Raw genomic sequence first — 17,373 nt, forward strand, 5'->3', positions numbered from 1 at the left:
TTGGTTTCAGAAATCCTAGTAACGAAATATTCTCGGAATCGGACGAAATCAACGCCCAAGTTCCTATTTTCACCGGAAGCATCCAGAACACCCGGGAAGGACCAGAGGGGGGGGCACTGGGCCCCCAGACCATAGGCCGGCGCGGCCCAGGACCTGGCCGCGCCGCCCTATGGTGTCGTCGCCCCTTCGACCCTCCTGCGCCGCCTCTTCGCCTATTTAAAGCCTCCATCGCGAAAACCCTGAGACGTTCGACGAAACCCACAGAAACCTTCCAGAGCCGCCGCCATCGCGACTCCAAGATCTGGGGGACAGGAGTCTCTGTTTCGGCACGCTGCCGGAACGGGGAAGTGCCCCCGGAAGGCTTCTCCATCGACACCGCTGCCATCTCCACCGCCATCTTCATCACCGCTGCTGCTCCCATGAGGAGGGAGTAGTTCTCCATCGAGGCTCGGGGCTGTACCGGTAGCTATGTGGTTCATCTCTCTCCTATGTACTTCAATACAATAATCTCATGAGCTGCCTTACATGATTGAGATTCATATGATGATGCTTGTAATCTAGATGTCGTTATGCTAGTCAAGTGAATTTTACTTATGTGATCTCCGGAGACTCCTTGTCCCACGTGTGTAAAGGTGACAGTGTGTGCACCGTGTGGGTCTCTTAGGCTATATTTCACAGAATACTTATTCACTGATGAATGGCATAGTGAGGTGCTTATTTATATCTCTTTATGATTGCAATGTATTCGTATCACAATTTATCTATGTGCTACTCTAGCAATGTTATTAAAGTAGTTTTATTCCTCCTGCACGATGTAATGGTGACAGTCTGTGCATCCGTGTTAGTACTTGGTTTATGCTATGATCATGATCTCTTGTAGATTATGAAGTTAACTATTGCTATGATAGTATTGATATGATCTATTCCTCCTACATATGCATGAAGGTGACAGTGTGCATGCTATGTTAGTACTTGGTTTAGTCTTTTGATCTATCTTACACTATAAGGTTACTTAAATATGAACATTTAATTGTGGAGCTTGTTAACTCCGGCATTGAGGGTTCGTGTAATCCTACGCAATGTGTTCATCATCCAACAAGAGTGTAGAGTATGCATTTATCTATTCTGTTATGTGATCAATGTTGAGAGTGTCCACTAGTGAAAGTCTAATCCCTAGGCCTTGTTCCTAAATACTGCTGCGTTACTACTGCTCATATATATTCATACCACCTGTATTTCACTATCTCTTCGCCGAACTAGTGCACCTATTAGGTGTGTTGGGGACACAAGAGACTTCTTGCTTTGTGGTTGCAGGGTTGCATGAGAGGGATATCTTTGACCTCTTCCTCCCTGAGTTCGATAAACCTTGGGTGATCCACTTAAGGGAAAACTTGCTGCTGTTCTACAAACCTCTGCTCTTGGAGGCCCAACACTGTCTACAGGAAAAGGAGGGGGGCGTAGACATCAAGCTATTTTCTGGCGCCGTTGCCGGGGAGGAAAGGTAAAAGGTACTCACACTCCGGATCTCGGCTACTAAGCTATTTCCCGGCGCCGTAAGTACTCAAAGCTATTTCCTTTAGATCCTGCAATTGTATCTTTTTGTTTCTTGTTTACACTTGTTTGGCATAATGGACAAGAATGAGCTTCTTATTCTATTTCCTGATTTAAAACATGGATTGTTTGATGCGAAAATTAAAAAACCTATTGAATCTTATTTGCATGCTGGTAGTAATATTAGTATGAACGCTTTGAACACCATTGTTGATAATAATATAGAAAGTTCTAAGCTTGGGGAAGCTGGTTTTCATGATCTTTTTAGTCCCCCAAGTATTGAGGAGAAAATTTTCTTTGATGATACTTTGCCTCCCATATATGATGATTATAATGATAGTGGTCTTTTGGTGCCACCTACTATGGAGAGTAAATTTTGTTGTGATTATACTATGCCTCCAACACTTGATGAGAATAATAATGATAGCTACTTTGTTGAATTTGCTCCCACTACAACTAATAAAATTGATTATGCTTATGTGGAGAGTAATAATTTTATGCATGAGACTCATGATTTATGTGATAGTTATATTGTTGAGTTTGCTCATGATGCTACTGAAAGTTATTATGAGAGAGGAAAATATGGTTGTAGAAATTTTCATGTTACTAAAATACCTCTCTATGTGCTGAAATTTTTGAAGTTACACTAGTTTTATCTTTCTATGCTTGTTGCATTATGCTTCTTGAATTTGTTTATTTACAAGATTCCTTTGCATAGGAAGCATGTTAGACTTAAATGTGTTTTGAATTTGCCTCTTGATGCTCTCTTTTGCTTCAAATACTATTTCTTTCGAGTGCATCATTAAAACTGCTGAGCCCATCTTAATGGCCATAAAGAAAGAACTTCTTGGGAGATAACCCATGTGTTATTTTGCTACAGTACTTTGTTTTATATTTGTGTCTTGGAAGTTGTTTACTACTGTAGCAACCTCTCCTTATCTTAGTTTTGTGTTTTGTTGTGCCAAGTGAAGCCTCTAATCGAAGGTTGATACTAGATTTGGATTTCTGCGCAGAAACAGATTTCTATCTGTCACGAATCTGGGCTGTTTTCTCTGTAGAAAAATCAGAAAAATATGCCAATTTACGTGCGTGTTCCTCAGATATGTACGCAACTTTCATTAGTTTTGAGTTTTCTGATCTGAGCAACGGAAGTATTTATTAAAAATTCATCTTTACGGACTGTTCTGTTTTGACAGATTCTGCCTTTTATTTCGCATTGCTTCTTTCGCTGTGTTGGGTGGATTTCTTTGTTCCATTACCTTCCAGTAGCTTTGAGCAATGTCCAGAAGTGTTAAGAATGATTGTGTCACCTCTGAACATGTGAGTTTTTGATTATGTACTAACCCCTCTAATGAAGTTTATGAGAAGTTTGGTGTGAAGGAAGTTTTCAAGGGTCAAGAGAGGAGGATGATATACTATGATCAAGAAGAGTGAAAGCTCTAAGATTGGGGATGCCCCGGTGGTTCACCCCTGCATATTCTAAGAAGACTCAAGCGTCTAAGCTTGGGGATGCCCAAGGCATCCCCTTCTTCATCGACAAATTATCAGGTTCCTCCCCTGAAACTATATTTTTATTCGGTCACATCTTATGTGCTTTACTTGGAGCGTCTGTATGCTTTTATTTTTGTTTGTGTTTGAATAAATTGGATTACATCATGCTTGTGTGTGAGAGAGACACGCTCCGCTGTTGCATATGAACACATGTGTTCTTAGCTTTTAATATTCATGGCGAAGTTTCTTCTTCGTTAAATTGTTATATGGTTGGAATTGGAAAATGATACATGTAGTAATTGCTATAAATGTCTTGGATAATGTGATACTTGGCAATTGTTGTGCTCATGTTTAAGCTCTTGCATCATATGCTTTGCACCCATTAATGAAGAAATACATAGAGCATGCTGAAATTTGGTTTGCATATTTGGTTTCTCTAAGGTCTAGATAATTTCTAGTATTGAGTTTGAACAACAAGGAAGACGGTGTAGAGTCTTATAATGTTTACAATGTGTCTTTTATGTGAGTTTTGCTGCACCGGTTCATCCTTGTGTTTGTTTCAAATAACCTTGCTAGCCTAAGCCTTGTATCGAGAGGGAATACTTCTCATGCATCCAAATACTTGAGCCAACCACTATGCCATTTGTGTCCACCATACCTACCTACTACATGGTATTTCTCCGCCATTCCAAAGTAAATTGCTTGAGTGCTACCTTTAAACAATTCAAAATTTATCACCTCTGATTTGTGTCAATGTTTTATAGCTCATGAGGAAGTATGTGGTGTTTATCTTTCAATCTTGTTGGGCAACTTTCACCAATGGACTAGTGGCTTCATCCGCTTATCCAATAATTTTGCAAAAAGAGCTGGCAATGGGATTCCCAGTCCCAAATTAATTAACAAAAATAGACACTCCTCCATGGTATGTGATTGTTGGACGGCACCCGAAGGATTCGGTTAGCCATGGCTTGTGTAAGCAAAGGTTGGGAGGAGTGTCATCATAATAAAACTAAAATAAAAAGGCACTCCTTCATGGTATGAGATTGTTGGCAGGCACCCGAGGATTCGGTTAGCCATGGTTTGTGAAAGAAAGGTTGGAAGGAGTGCCACCCAAAAATAAAATAAAATGGGAGCCGCTCTTTGAAGGTTTGTCTGGCAAGGGGGTTAGAGTACCCGCTACCATTCGTTGACAACAACATACACCTCTCAAAACTTTATTTTTATGCTCTCTTTATGTTTTCAAAATCAAAGCTCTAGCACAAATATAGCAATCGATGCTTTCCTCTTTGAAGGACCATTCTTTTACTTTTATGTTGAGTCAGTTCACCTATTTCTCTCCACCTCAAGAAGCAAACACTTGTGTGAATTGTGCATTGATTCCTACATACTTGCATATTGCACTTATTATATTACTCTATGTTGACAATTATCCATGAGATATACATGTTATGAGTTGAAAGCAACCGCTGAAACTTAATCTTCCTTTGTGTTGCTTCAATGCCTTTACTTTGAATTATTGCTTTATGAGTTAACTCTTATGCAAGACTTATTGATGCTTGTCTTGAAGTGCTATTCATGAAAAGTCTTTGCTTTATGATTCAGTTGTTTACTCATGTCATTACCATTGTCTTGGATTGCTGCATTCATTACATATGCTTACAATAGTATGATCAAGGTTATGATGGCATGTCACTCCAGAAATTATCTATGTTATCGTTTTACCTGCTCGGGACGAGCAGAACTAAGCTTGGGGATGCTGATACGTCTCCGACGTATCGATAATTTCTTATGTTCCATGCCACATTATTGATGTTATCTACATGTTTTATGCACACTTTATGTCATATTCGTGCATTTTCTGGAACTAACCTATTAACAAGATGCCGAAGTGCCAGTTCCTGTTTTCTGCTGTTTTTTGTTTTCAGAAATCCTAGTAACGAAATATTCTCGGAATCGGACGAAATCAACGCCCAAGTTCCTATTTTCACCGGAAGCATCCAGAACACCCGGGAAGGACCAGAGGGGGGGCACTGGGCCCCCAGACCATAGGCCGGCGCGGCCCAGGCCCTGGCCGCGCCGCCCTATGGTGTCGTCGCCCCTTCGACCCTCCTGCGCCGCCTCTTCGCCTATTTAAAGCCTCCGCCGCGAAAACCCTGAGACGTTCGACGAAACCCACAGAAACCTTCCAGAGCCGCCGCCATCGCGACGCCAAGATCTGGGGGACAGGAGTCTCTGTTCCGGCACGCTGCCGGAACGGGGAAGTGCCCCCGGAAGGCTTCTCCATCGACACCGCTGCCATCTCCACCGCCATCTTCATCACCGCTGCTGCTCCCATGAGGAGGGAGTAGTTCTCCATCGAGGCTCGGGGCTGTACCGGTAGCTATGTGGTTCATCTCTCTCCTATGTTCTTCAATACAATAATCTCATGAGCTGCCTTACATGATTGAGATTCATATGATGATGATTGTAATCTAGATGTCGTTATGCTAGTCAAGTGAATTTTACTTATGTGATCTCCGGAGACTCCTTGTCCCACGTGTGTAAAGGTGACAGTGTGTGCACCGTGTGGGTCTCTTAGGCTATATTTCACAGAATACTTATTCACTGATGAATGGCATAGTGAGGTGCTTATTTATATCTCTTTATGATTGCAATATATTCGTATCACAATTTATCTATGTGCTACTCTAGCAATGTTATTAAAGTAGTTTTATTCCTCCTGCACGATGTAATGGTGACAGTGTGTGCATCCGTGTTAGTACTTGGTTTATGCTATGATCATGATCTCTTGTAGATTATGAAGTTAACTATTGCTATGATAGTATTGATGTGATCTATTCCTCCTACATATGCATGAAGGTGACAGTGTGCATGCTATGTTAGTACTTGGTTTAGTCTTTTGATCTATCTTACACTATAAGGTTACTTAAATATGAACATTTAATTGTGGAGCTTGTTAACTCCGGCATTGAGGGTTCGTGTAATCCTATGCAATGTGTTCATCATCCAACAAGAGTGTAGAGTATGCATTTATCTATTATGTTATGTGATCAATGTTGAGAGTGTCCACTAGTGAAAGTCTAATCCCTAGGCCTTGTTCCTAAATACTGCTGCGTTACTACTGCTCATATATATTCATACCACCTGTATTTCACTATCTCTTCGCCGAACTAGTGCACCTATTAGGTGTGTTGGGGACACAAGAGACTTCTTGCTTTGTGGTTGCAGGGTTGCATGAGAGGGATATCTTTGACCTCTTCCTCCCTGAGTTCGATAAACCTTGGGTGATCCACTTAAGGGAAAACTTGCTGCTGTTCTACAAACCTCTGCTCTTGGAGGCCCAACACTGTCTATAGGAAAAGGAGGGGGCGTAGACATCAAGGACATAGTACAAGGGTTTGAGGACCTGGAGATTGACATTGCTACACCTGAAGGGGAGAGAAGACTTGGAGATGTCAAGCGCCAGTTCATTCTATGGCAAAAGAAGTTTATCAAGTTTCCAGGCGAGGCACCAAGGCCAACAAGTCCACCCCCCTATGGTGGTGGTGGCGGCGGCGGTGGTGGTGGTGGTGGTGGTGCTTCACCTACACCTCCTTCACGTCAGCCGACGCCGCCCCCAATTCACCTCCGGCGGGTAAGCAGCCACCGCCCCCTAGTCCACCCCGGGTGGGTAAGCAGACGCCGCCCCCCAATCCACCTCCGGCAAAGAAGCAGAAGCAGTCCTGGACTATTAACCCGGACCCTTATGTACCCAAGACAACAAAGGTACCGGAGCCATCACTGAAGCCTCTCCCCACGAGGCCTTGGGAACGTAGTGCCTGGAAGTCGACGCGGCCGCGGCTGCTCACCATGAGAAATGGAGGGCGGAATGCCAGGCGAGAAGAGAGCCCGAGCCCAAGCCAGTATATTCTGATAAGGAAAAGAAGTGGGCTAAGTCATTTTTGAGCACACCGTCCCAAGCCGCGAAGAATCTGCCTGACGACTATCAACGTGAACTTCGTAGGCAGGCACTCATGTTGAAGGAGAAGAAAGAGCTGGCGGAGAAGCAGGAGAAGAAAGCCTTGGAGGAGGCCGAGAAAGAATTAGCAAGTAAAAAAAGCGGGAAACGAGTTGCCCAGCTCGGGGAACAAAGTAAACAATCGATCGCCCCGCTCATAGTGAAAGCCGCCGGTCCGGATGCTGAACTAATGGACCCCACAATCATAGCAGCTGTGGCAGAACATGGAATGACCGTAACGGGTGCCAGAGAACAAGTGGCCCTGATCGGTATGACTCTTCGTGCACTGTTAGGCCTTGATGAGGCGCCAGTGAAGGAGGTAGTAATTACATATGTGCCGAATGGGCCTCTCGTTGAGCCTGCGCAGGAAGAGGATCTACCTCCACAAATGATAAGTCTGCTAAATTGGTACAAGGGTTAAATAAAAAATAAAAACGCCAAAGAATATATTTATGCGGAAGTTAGACATGAGCATCACTTCAAACATTACTATGTAACAATTTATCTGAGTGAATTGTTCCAGCTTTTCAATCTGCGCGAGCTCGACAAATCTATCATCAGTTGCTACGTTCTGTAAGTGATTTGTTTCTACCCCATCTCGTTCATTGTCTGCACTATATATATATATATATATATATATATATATATATATATATATATATATATTGTCCTAACTATATTGTTGTGTACGCTATTATGCGGAATGAAGATTAAGGAATGCAGAATAAGGAACATCCTTGATGTTGGGTTCATTGACCCACACATCATTAATGGATATGTGTTAGAAAAACACCCCGCCGACGTGGAGCAAGACCTGTGGCGGTTTCTTACAAAGCAGGAACTCAAAAGTGATATTCTATTTCCTTACCATTTTGGGTGAGTGTTTCTGTCTTGAGCACACATTCTCTTTTGTTTACTCCATGCATGGTATGTGGCTAATCGATGAGTTATGCATGACTGTGCATGTATCGTGTCCGCAGGTTCCACTGGATTCTGCTAGTAATTCAATTTCACACCTCCACAGTTCTCGTCCACGACTCTCTGACTCTGGATGCAAAGCTTTGGGCCGACATGAGAAGAATGATGCAGAAGTAATTAGTTTCATTCATTTGCGCTCTATATCGATCGGCCTATTTCGTTCATTCCCTAATATCAAGTAACTAATAACTCTCTTGTTCATTTAATTTTCTTTGCCTCGTAGGGTTTGGAAATGGTTCGCAGATACAAAGGTCGGTGAATTTAAAAAAGAGCTAGAATTTAAAAGGTCAGTGGCTCGGACTGGGGATATTCAGCCACCGGGGACCAATCTATGTGGATACTATGTTTGTGAGATGATCCGGAGATACACCTCTGAGCGGGTTCCGTGTGATAACAATGTCAAGAGGAATAACCTCCGAAAGATGCTTAGTCCAGAAGCTCGCTTCCGACCACTTCAAGAGGAACTAGCTGGATGGTTCGCGAGGGAAGTCATCCATCCTAAAGGAGAACACTATGTAGAGGACGTAGAACTTCATATGCACTAAATTATGTATGGAAACTTGTTCAAAATTGTATATATATGGTCATCCGATATTGAATATATATTGTATATTCCTCTTGAATTCTTTTTGGTTCTAATTTCAAATTTGTTTGAAATTGTACATTCATATGCATGTATGTAGTACCGTAGAATATGTGAAACTCCTTCAAAATTAAAATAAAACACAAAAGAAATAAAACAATACAAATTAAAAAGAAACCAGGGGTTTAGGGGGGGTGCTAAAACCCTAAACCTGCGGCGGCCTTTAGTCGCGGTTGGCCAGAAGAACCGCGACTAAAGGTCCTCCGCCCCGACCGTCGCCTGGCGCCCACGTGGATGGGCCTTTAGTCGCGGTTCGTAAACAACCGCGACTAAATGGGGGGCTTTAGTCTCGCATGTTTAATACTGGTTGCACAACCGGCATTAATGGCTGTTGCCAACCGGGATTAAAGCCTCTTTTTCCACCAGTGATAAGATAGCGCCAACAATCTGAATCTTGGTATTCATCTTCTTGTTTGTAATGCCCTTTCTTTGCTCCTTTACTTACTGCAATCTGCCTCTTCTCAAGTTATACCTTCAAGAATTGAATGCTTAAGAGTATTTTAGGCAACCGTTGCGAAAAGTTGTTCCCCAAGCCTCCTCTCCAACCATGTGCCGTGGGGAGTGGGGGGGGGGGGGGGGGGGGGAATTGGGACATATATTATAATCGTTTTAGCTAGTTTAAGTTTGAAATATGGTTTAGTTTAACTGGTGTTTTGGAACATGGGAGCATATTCTCCCTATCTTTTGAAATGCATCTTACACATATTTTAAATATCAAAAAAATTGAAATAAAAAATTCGCACGTACATCTTCACGTGCTAAGTGCTCACAAAGTCGTTGCATAAAAATAGACTTATCATGTGACGTGTGTAAAAAGGCAAAATTCAGCGTTAAAAACAATGCTTTTCACAGGATAAGTTTTCTCTTTTTTACATAGGTCACAAAAAATAATATTTTTTCGTGAAACTTGACGCACACACATATATTATGAAGATGTACATGTCGAATTTTTTGTCAAAATTTTTCCACACTTCAAAATATGTTTTCTTGGTAGAGGGAGCATACACACCCAGGAGCCGAGAATTGAATTTCCGGTATGTATGATACTAAGTTTAATTTAAGTCTCAATGGTGTCACAATATACTGTTTATTTTCTTCTTTCACTGCAGCGCATAACAAAACAAAACAACAAAGACCCAATTAAAGATAATACCAGGGGTCAAGCCGGTTAAAATAGTACATGTAGGCAAAAACAACTGCGTCGAGGGCTGGACTCGGGGCATCTCCAACGGAGTGACGCATTTCGGACGTCTAAATTGTCCGCGCGCGCCTGTTTGCATCGTCTAGCGGACGCGAAAATGACTATTTTTGTCCGCGCGTCCGTTTACGCTTGGGGATGGCTTCAGCGGGGCGACGCATTTTTTCTACTTGTTTTTTCCTCTTCTCAATTTATAAACATAGTTCCAAACATTACATATTGGAAACATGGTTTTACATAAACTAATACATAATTGGGAATATAGTTTACACAAACTAATACATAGTATAAACCATTGTTGACACAAATTAAAACATTGGAAAATGAGGAAACCTAACTAGTGTTTGTTCCGTATGTTCGCTGCCAAGAAAGAACACTCTCAGGCACACTCAATCACCCAACCTGGAAAATCCAGCTGGTAATTATACCCTTGTTGGTCCTTTCGAGGAAGAACATACATAAATCACCACTAGTATCTTCAATTGGCTCGTGGCCATATTCGCTGCAAAGAAAGAACACTCTAACAGTTTTAACTGTTTGTTTCCAAGCCGAACTCGCCGGTGTGATAGTGCCCGCAGCAGGCTATGTCCTCGAACACCTTGACAATCATCTCGCCGCCCCCCTCGTAGAGGAAGGTGAGCGGGCAGCCGGGCTCGAGCGGTCGCGGGCAAACTTGTTCCACCCTGTGTGCAGGTACATCTTGCACTGCCCGTCAAACAAGACCTCGACAGGCCACCGACAGAAGTTGCAGCTGGCCTCCCGTAGCTGCAACTGGGCCAGCTCGACGCCATCAACGAACTCGGCGAACTTGTCCAGGAGCCGCTTGATGTCGAGTGGGTCGTCGTCCATATCGAGAAGGAACTCGAAGCAGTGCTCCTCCTGCGAAGACGAGGACGGCGCAGGCGACGACGACCGTGGGGCCGTAGCTGCTCCACCTTGGCGGCCCCGGCCCCGGGGGCGCCCAGGCCCGTGGCCTCGACCACCTCGCCGGCCACCAGGACCCGCCATGGCCTTCCTCGCGGGCCTGGCTGCGTCGCAGGAAGAACTAGACGGCGGTACGGTGGAGCTTGTGGCGGCTAGGGTTTGTGTGGGGGAGTAGATGAGGAAGAAGAGCGTGCACCCTCTTTATATAGGCCAGAGGCAGCCGACGGCCGCGGGACGCGTGGTATCGCCATTCTGCGTTGGCGGAGGTGGGCGGCGGCCGCTCGGCAGGCGAGTCATCGCCATTAACGTGGCGCAAACTGCCGAAGCGATGCAGATGGATCCAGTCGCTGGCGCGCCTGAGAAGATGCATCGAGCTAGGGTCGCTTGCAGGCGGGCCCGACGAAATGTCCGCCGGACGCGAACGGACGCTTTGCACAGACGTGCAACATCCACATAGACACATTCGAGACGCATATTTGGGCCAGGTTTGCATCGCGCAGACGGTTCAATCACTTTGTGTTACCTCACTGAGCAGGGACCCGACGCTTTTTTCGGCCCGACGGACACGACTATTTTGGTCGCCCCGATGCCCTCACAACAAATGTGGTCCCAAGTGTCCGATCTTCGCTCTATCATTTATTTGAATTACATAGCTGAGGCCAAAAAGGTTACACGCGAAAGGGAAAAGATCCAACTGGTCTTCCGTTTATGCACCGCCACTCTTATTACGTGGAATAAAATGCACAAAATTTACGTATGGCAATAAATATCAATGCTAAGAGTAAGAACAATAGAAGAGTTAGCCATATGTTTTTGTCCTGTCATTTATAGTCTACTTGTAATCGGCCCATACAATAGTTAAATACTAGTATGAACTACTTTATATGCATACAGCTCACCTTGTAATCTCACAAAGTGTCTAGGAGCATGCGCTACATCTCGCTATTAATCATGTAGTCTGCTTCTTTTCTCTCTCCTCTTCTCTCTCATCCAACTCTAGAAAACTATATTATTTTAAATCTTATATCTTGCTGACTATGTCTTATTGTACTCGGGGGGTGATGTTTTGGAACATGGGAGCATATGCTTCCTTTAGTTTAAAATGTATCTTATACATATTTTGAATTTCAAAAAAATTGAAACGAAAAATTCGCACGTATATCTTCACGTGCTACACGCTTACAAAGTTGTTTCATAAAAAATCGACTTGTCATGTGACATGTGTAAAAAAGACAAAACTTTGTGTAGAAATAATGCTTTTTACAAGATAAAATTTCTCTTTTTTACATAGTCCAAAAAAAATGTTGGTTTTTCTTGAAACTTCACGAACGCGAAGATGTACATGTAGAATTTTTTATCAAAATTTTGTAACACTTTAAAATAAGATTTTTTTGTAGAGAGAGCATACGCACCCGGGAGCCGAATTGAATTTCTCATTGTACTTGCTCTAATGTTGCAAGAAGACTTGAAAAATCCCATTGACAGTTGATTTGTCAGCTGTCTGATTTAACAATGTATTCACAAATAAGATTTACTTCCTCTTTCCACAACAACTTACTATTATTTTGACAAACAAATTTAAGTGATGTAAAAGTTATATAACGTTAAATTTATATTTGAAAATAAACTTTTCGTTGATATGATTTTTGTGATATTTCTCACGTACTATTTGTGAAATTCATAGTCAAAGTTGATGTAGCACGTCGTCATGGACGGGGTGAGAAGTACTAACGAGAACAAGGCAGACAGACATGGAAAACAAGGTCGTGAGAACATGTCTAACATGCCCCGTATTTCTCTGCCCTGTATAATGCTCGTATTTCGCTCCGTATCAAAAAATTGCGCACGGAAGAGCCATTCCGTCTAGCAAACCCTATATTTCGTCCCGTATTTTCAAAAATTAAAACCCCGGAAAATTTATTGATAGTTCATCTTCATTGATCATACTACGGATCGTACATACATTGCGATCATACCTACATCTATCCTACATCTATTCGTCAAAGATGACGAATGCGATGAACGCGATGGCCACCGCCTCCTCCTGCGCCTCCCGTGCCTCGAATTCCCGGACGGCGGCGATGGCAGCCGCCTCCTCCTCTGCCTCCGCCCGAGCCTTCTCGGTGGCATCCTTCTCGGATGCGGCCACCGCCTGCAGGAAGGCCGCGTCCTCCTTTGCCTCCTCCGCTTCCTCCTCGCCGGCTCGCGGATCTCCTCCGCTTCCTCCGCCTGTTGTGCTGCCGATGAGCGCAGCCCACGCCGCCTTCGACGCGCGGTCACGCTCCCACTTGACGCGCCACTTCTCGAAGTCGCCGCCGCTCATCGGCTTGAGCGGCGGATCTTCTTTGTACCACCGCCCACCCGCGGCGAACTCACGGAGCGACGGCGGCACGTAAAGCGCGCCGGCGTACCGGCACGCCGCATGGCGACTCCCCGCGGCGGAGTGCTTGCATTGGCGCCGCCACGCCTCCTCGACGGTGTCCGGCGAGCGGGATTGCTTCGATCCGCTCGCGGACGACACGGAACTGGACCGGCGAGAAGACATGGCCGCAGGCGGGGGAAATGCGGAGGCGAGCTCTGCGGGATTGCTCGCCGGAGCTAAGCGGGGACGCGGCGGCGCACGACGGAGGTAGTTTAATATAAGTAGGGGCGGCGGTGCGGATTTCCTGGGCCCCGTATTCGGTCGAAACGGGCTGGCCCGAATACAGGGCCTGCTAGATGACCCAAACCGCGCTCACCCCATATCCCGCCGTAATTTTACGGGGTGGGCGGGTTTTAAGGGGCCTGTTAGACATGCTCTGAGAGCACCGCGGTCCAATGCTATGAAAACAAATACCGAGAAAAACAAATGCATCTAACAAATAACTCCACCGACATGAGAATCTCTAAAGAGCTCTAAGCTCCCAGGGTTAGGGATGGCAATGGGTACCCATCACCCGCGTACCCGCCGGGTAAAAACCCAATAGGAGTACGGGTATGGGACAAAATATTACCCATGGGTTAGTAAATGGGAAAATATTATACCCATCGGGTAGAGCGGGTATGGGTATGGGATCGTAGAACCCATACCCACGTACCCATTTACCCATCTAAATTTCACAAGTGAGCTGATGTAATATTCTAAAGTGCTTAATTTTACTCCTAATCACCCTTCATGTTGCTAGGGTTGAACCTCACGCTTCTCGGAGTCACGATCGTTGGTAGGTTAGTGATGATTAGATCCCTATTATGATCACTTCATCTCATGTCATATTTTTTGATTAATTTGATATGTTTTAAGCATGTGTATTTTTTACCCATGGGTACCCATTAACCCTGTCGGGTGACGGGTATGGGAAAAACTTGTACCCGTTGGCGGGTATGGGTACGGGTGATGGGTAAGATTGAAGACGATGGGTACGGGTATGGGATGGATCTACCCGTACCCATACCCTGCGGGTGCCATCCTTACCCAGGGTTGCCGACCCCTGTGGTTGATCGGCCTATCGCTTTCTTTGGGCCTACGTGCATGTGTGTAAGCGATTGAATGGTACTCTCGTTGCGTTTGTCTGTCGGTGGAATTCCTTCCCTTGGCAGCCTGGACTCAATGCGTGGCGTTGCAGCGAGTGTTCTGGAGGCACAGGTAGTGGACGTGGAAGGGCGGCCTAAGCGGCGGGGTCGGTTTGCTGGGTCAAAAGCAACCCTTCAATTTCGAGGTATCAAATCTCAAATCCACCCCTTCTCTCCAAATCTTCCTTTTCCGTGGCCGCCGCCGATCCTCTCCGGCATTCTGTGTCGCATAACCACCAATGCTCCCTCTCCTCCGCTCTCCCCGCTGTGGAATACCAGATCACGCTCTTGGGTGCCCCGGGCGAAGCAGCCACAGGTGCTCCATTACCGCTGTCCCTTGCGTCTATGTCCGAGTGGCCTGGCTGCTCACCCCGGCGGCGCAACCGCCGTCTCTCTGTCCACGGCGACCCTCCTTGACGCTCCCGCGCGCGCCATTGTCGGCGATCTGCTTGGTGTGCTTGCCGCCACCAGTCGTTCTGCGGCGGACTAGCAGCATATGAGGATATGCAAGCTGCATATGCTTGGTTCTCTGGGAAATCAAGATGAATGAATCAGGAACTCGACTCAATTAGTGGGGGTTTGTAGATCCTATGCAATTTTACTTCTAAAATCTATCATCCCGCACTTGTTCTTTGCTAACAGGGAATTACGGGACTGTTTTGTCTCAATTCTTTGATTGCCTGTGTCTGCTCGACCTTCCCACTGCCGCTCACCTTTCCAAGCAGAAATCTCTAACTCTACGGCGTCCAAATCCCGACGAAATCGGATGCCATGTCGTCATCTCTAATTTCCCAACTTTGGGTTTTTCTAGCTGAGGTAAGGTTGATACTGGAGATGGATACGTAGCCAGGTAGTTATGTACTGAACATAGGACAGAAATATTCATCAGACTTATGGTGTTTCTTCTAAAGATGGCATTGATTTCACCCTCACTAAGAGTGTTGAGGGAGTGTTTCTGCAATGAGTGATTTCCCAGAGTAAATTGTGAAATCGCATAAGTGATGGCCACCTTAACCATTGACTAGTGAGATATATATTGAGCAAGCTCTATTCCGACGAGTAAATGGGGATGATAAAGTTGAGACTAATACATCCTGCCAGCTATTTTCATTTTTATTTCGCGAACTCTGAACATATTTGGTGTACCACAATATTTTGGTCTTCATAAAGTTATTTCTATGGTTATTCTGGTAAAATATTGTATGCACACCCTCTGAAAAGATCATGACTCTGATACAGTGCTACTGGTCTATGCAATGGCACGAGGTTGTTGATTAAGGCGAATGTGTTTGTTTTGGAGGCCATGGTTCTCACTGGGATGGTGCCATGGTGGTAGGCGAGTCGGTCTGTATTCCCAGAGTTGTGCTCAACACTTTCAATCATTTGTGGCCTTTTGTTATGCAGCGGAGGCGATGACAAGTAACAAGGGCGAGGGACAACCATTGAGAAAGTTGCTATTTATTTGAAAGGTATATCGCATGGCCAGCTATTTGTGTCTACTTCGCTCCTGGTGGGCTGAAAATTTTAGTTGAATCCGAAAATGCGTCCTGGGCCGCAACGAAGAACATATTATATAAGGAAGTCCTTTCCCCTTGAAAATCGTTGATGCCTACCTAAGTGTCGTGGTCTACGATTTTTGCATCACTGTGTTTGTTCCCCTCTATCTGGTGTTTATGCTTTCCATATGTAAACCTCTTCGTTCATGTGCTTGCAGCAATAGATAGTTGCCTTTTTCTGCGTTGTTGGGTTTGGTTGAGTTGCATCGCTGCTTGGATATGATTTTGCTGGCTTTACTATGTGCCATTCTGTGTTTTTGCCGGCTTGATAGGCATCTTTCCCCATATTTTCTTTATCTAAGTTGATAGTGGAATAGTGGTTATAGGTGCTCCTATATGTCTTTTTTCCAGGTTGACTGGAGATGGTCGTGTAGGCCAATTAGTTGCTAGAAGAGGTCCATGAGCGTGAGGAAAACTGGCGTATTCGCGCTAGAGTGGCACGCCTATGGGAGCACCATGGTGGGAACAAGTATGATGTGCTTGTTTGGCTCCATATGGTGTTGGTGCACAAAAAGGATGTTGGATATGTTTTTCATGTCTTTTGTTTCATGTCTCCGGTGCTTGGTTGGTTGTGTTGACGGGATTGTTTTTTTGTGGTTGCAGGGTGACGGCATACATGCCTATGTCCCCAAGACGAAGATCCCAAACTTTCAGTAGCTTTTGAGAGAAGGGGTGGTACTATTTCCGGCACTTTGAAAACAGCACAGTCATAAGGCCATACCGCCCTACGTTGTCAATCACGGTGTGGACTAGGGTAGCGGAAATTGAGCTTGCGCGTGATGCTTTCCAAATCATGCCTTCAAGCAGAGATGGTTCAGGAAAATAGCCGATGATATCATGGACAAGACATATCTCGCAGGTGAGGCAGTATGTCTGTGCAGCAGAGCAAACCATATATATAGGTCCGTTTCATTTTTTCTGTTGTTAATGACTTTTTGTTACTTCTGTTTTAATATGCACAGATGTTGTCGGGCTCATAACTGAGGCATCTGATGTTGCAACATTTGATCTCCGTGGCAGTCCCAAGGCTAATAGGCCTACACATTTTCAGCTTATTTGCATGGTGGGTTTGTTTAGGGAGACAGATGGAAGGTCTATACTTTTTCAGCTTATTTGCTTGGTGGGTTTGTTTCGGGACTGTTTGTCTGTCGCGGACTCTTTGGGTTGCTGGTTGTTTAATGGGTTTGATTTATTTTTGTAGTTTCAACTTTGGTTATGTGAGGAGAGCTTGCTATGTAGATCAATACGGTTGAGCTCATTTACATGAGTCAAATGGATCCTCTCATACTGTTGGGCATGGGCTACACCTTCAAGATGCATGATTTTTTTTTCCTGGGTTGCTTTCCTGCATGATGGTTGCTCAGTGCCACTTTATGCGTTCTGGTTTGGTTTTAGTGCTACTGACTCTCTTTTTTGTGGTGTGCAGTTATGCTTTCTCTGACCCCTAGCTATGACCACTAACCATGTGGATCAGGAAATCTCTCCT

At 44.7% G+C, this 17,373-nt stretch overlaps 1 long non-coding RNA gene across 4 annotated transcripts; it reads left to right on the forward strand.

Annotated features, from left to right (window-relative positions):
• The first annotated feature begins 14,360 nt into the window (after positions 1–14,360).
• LOC127313982 (uncharacterized) lies at positions 14,361–17,220 on the forward strand. Of its 4 annotated transcripts, none has more exons than XR_007859285.2 (4): positions 14,361–14,477; positions 15,736–15,800; positions 16,239–16,746; positions 16,850–17,220. It is a non-coding gene; the product is annotated as an uncharacterized lncRNA (long non-coding RNA). The 4 variants fall into 4 exon arrangements; XR_007859284.1 differs by lacking the exon at positions 14,361–14,477 and having other exon boundaries at positions 14,484–15,800; positions 16,239–16,356; positions 16,491–16,746; XR_007859286.1 differs by lacking the exon at positions 14,361–14,477 and adding an exon at positions 14,484–15,147.
• The last annotated feature ends 153 nt before the right edge of the window (positions 17,221–17,373 follow it).

Source organism: Lolium perenne, chromosome 7 (genome assembly GCF_019359855.2).
Source record: "Lolium perenne isolate Kyuss_39 chromosome 7, Kyuss_2.0, whole genome shotgun sequence".
NCBI classification, from domain to species: Eukaryota; Viridiplantae; Streptophyta; class Magnoliopsida; order Poales; family Poaceae; genus Lolium; species Lolium perenne.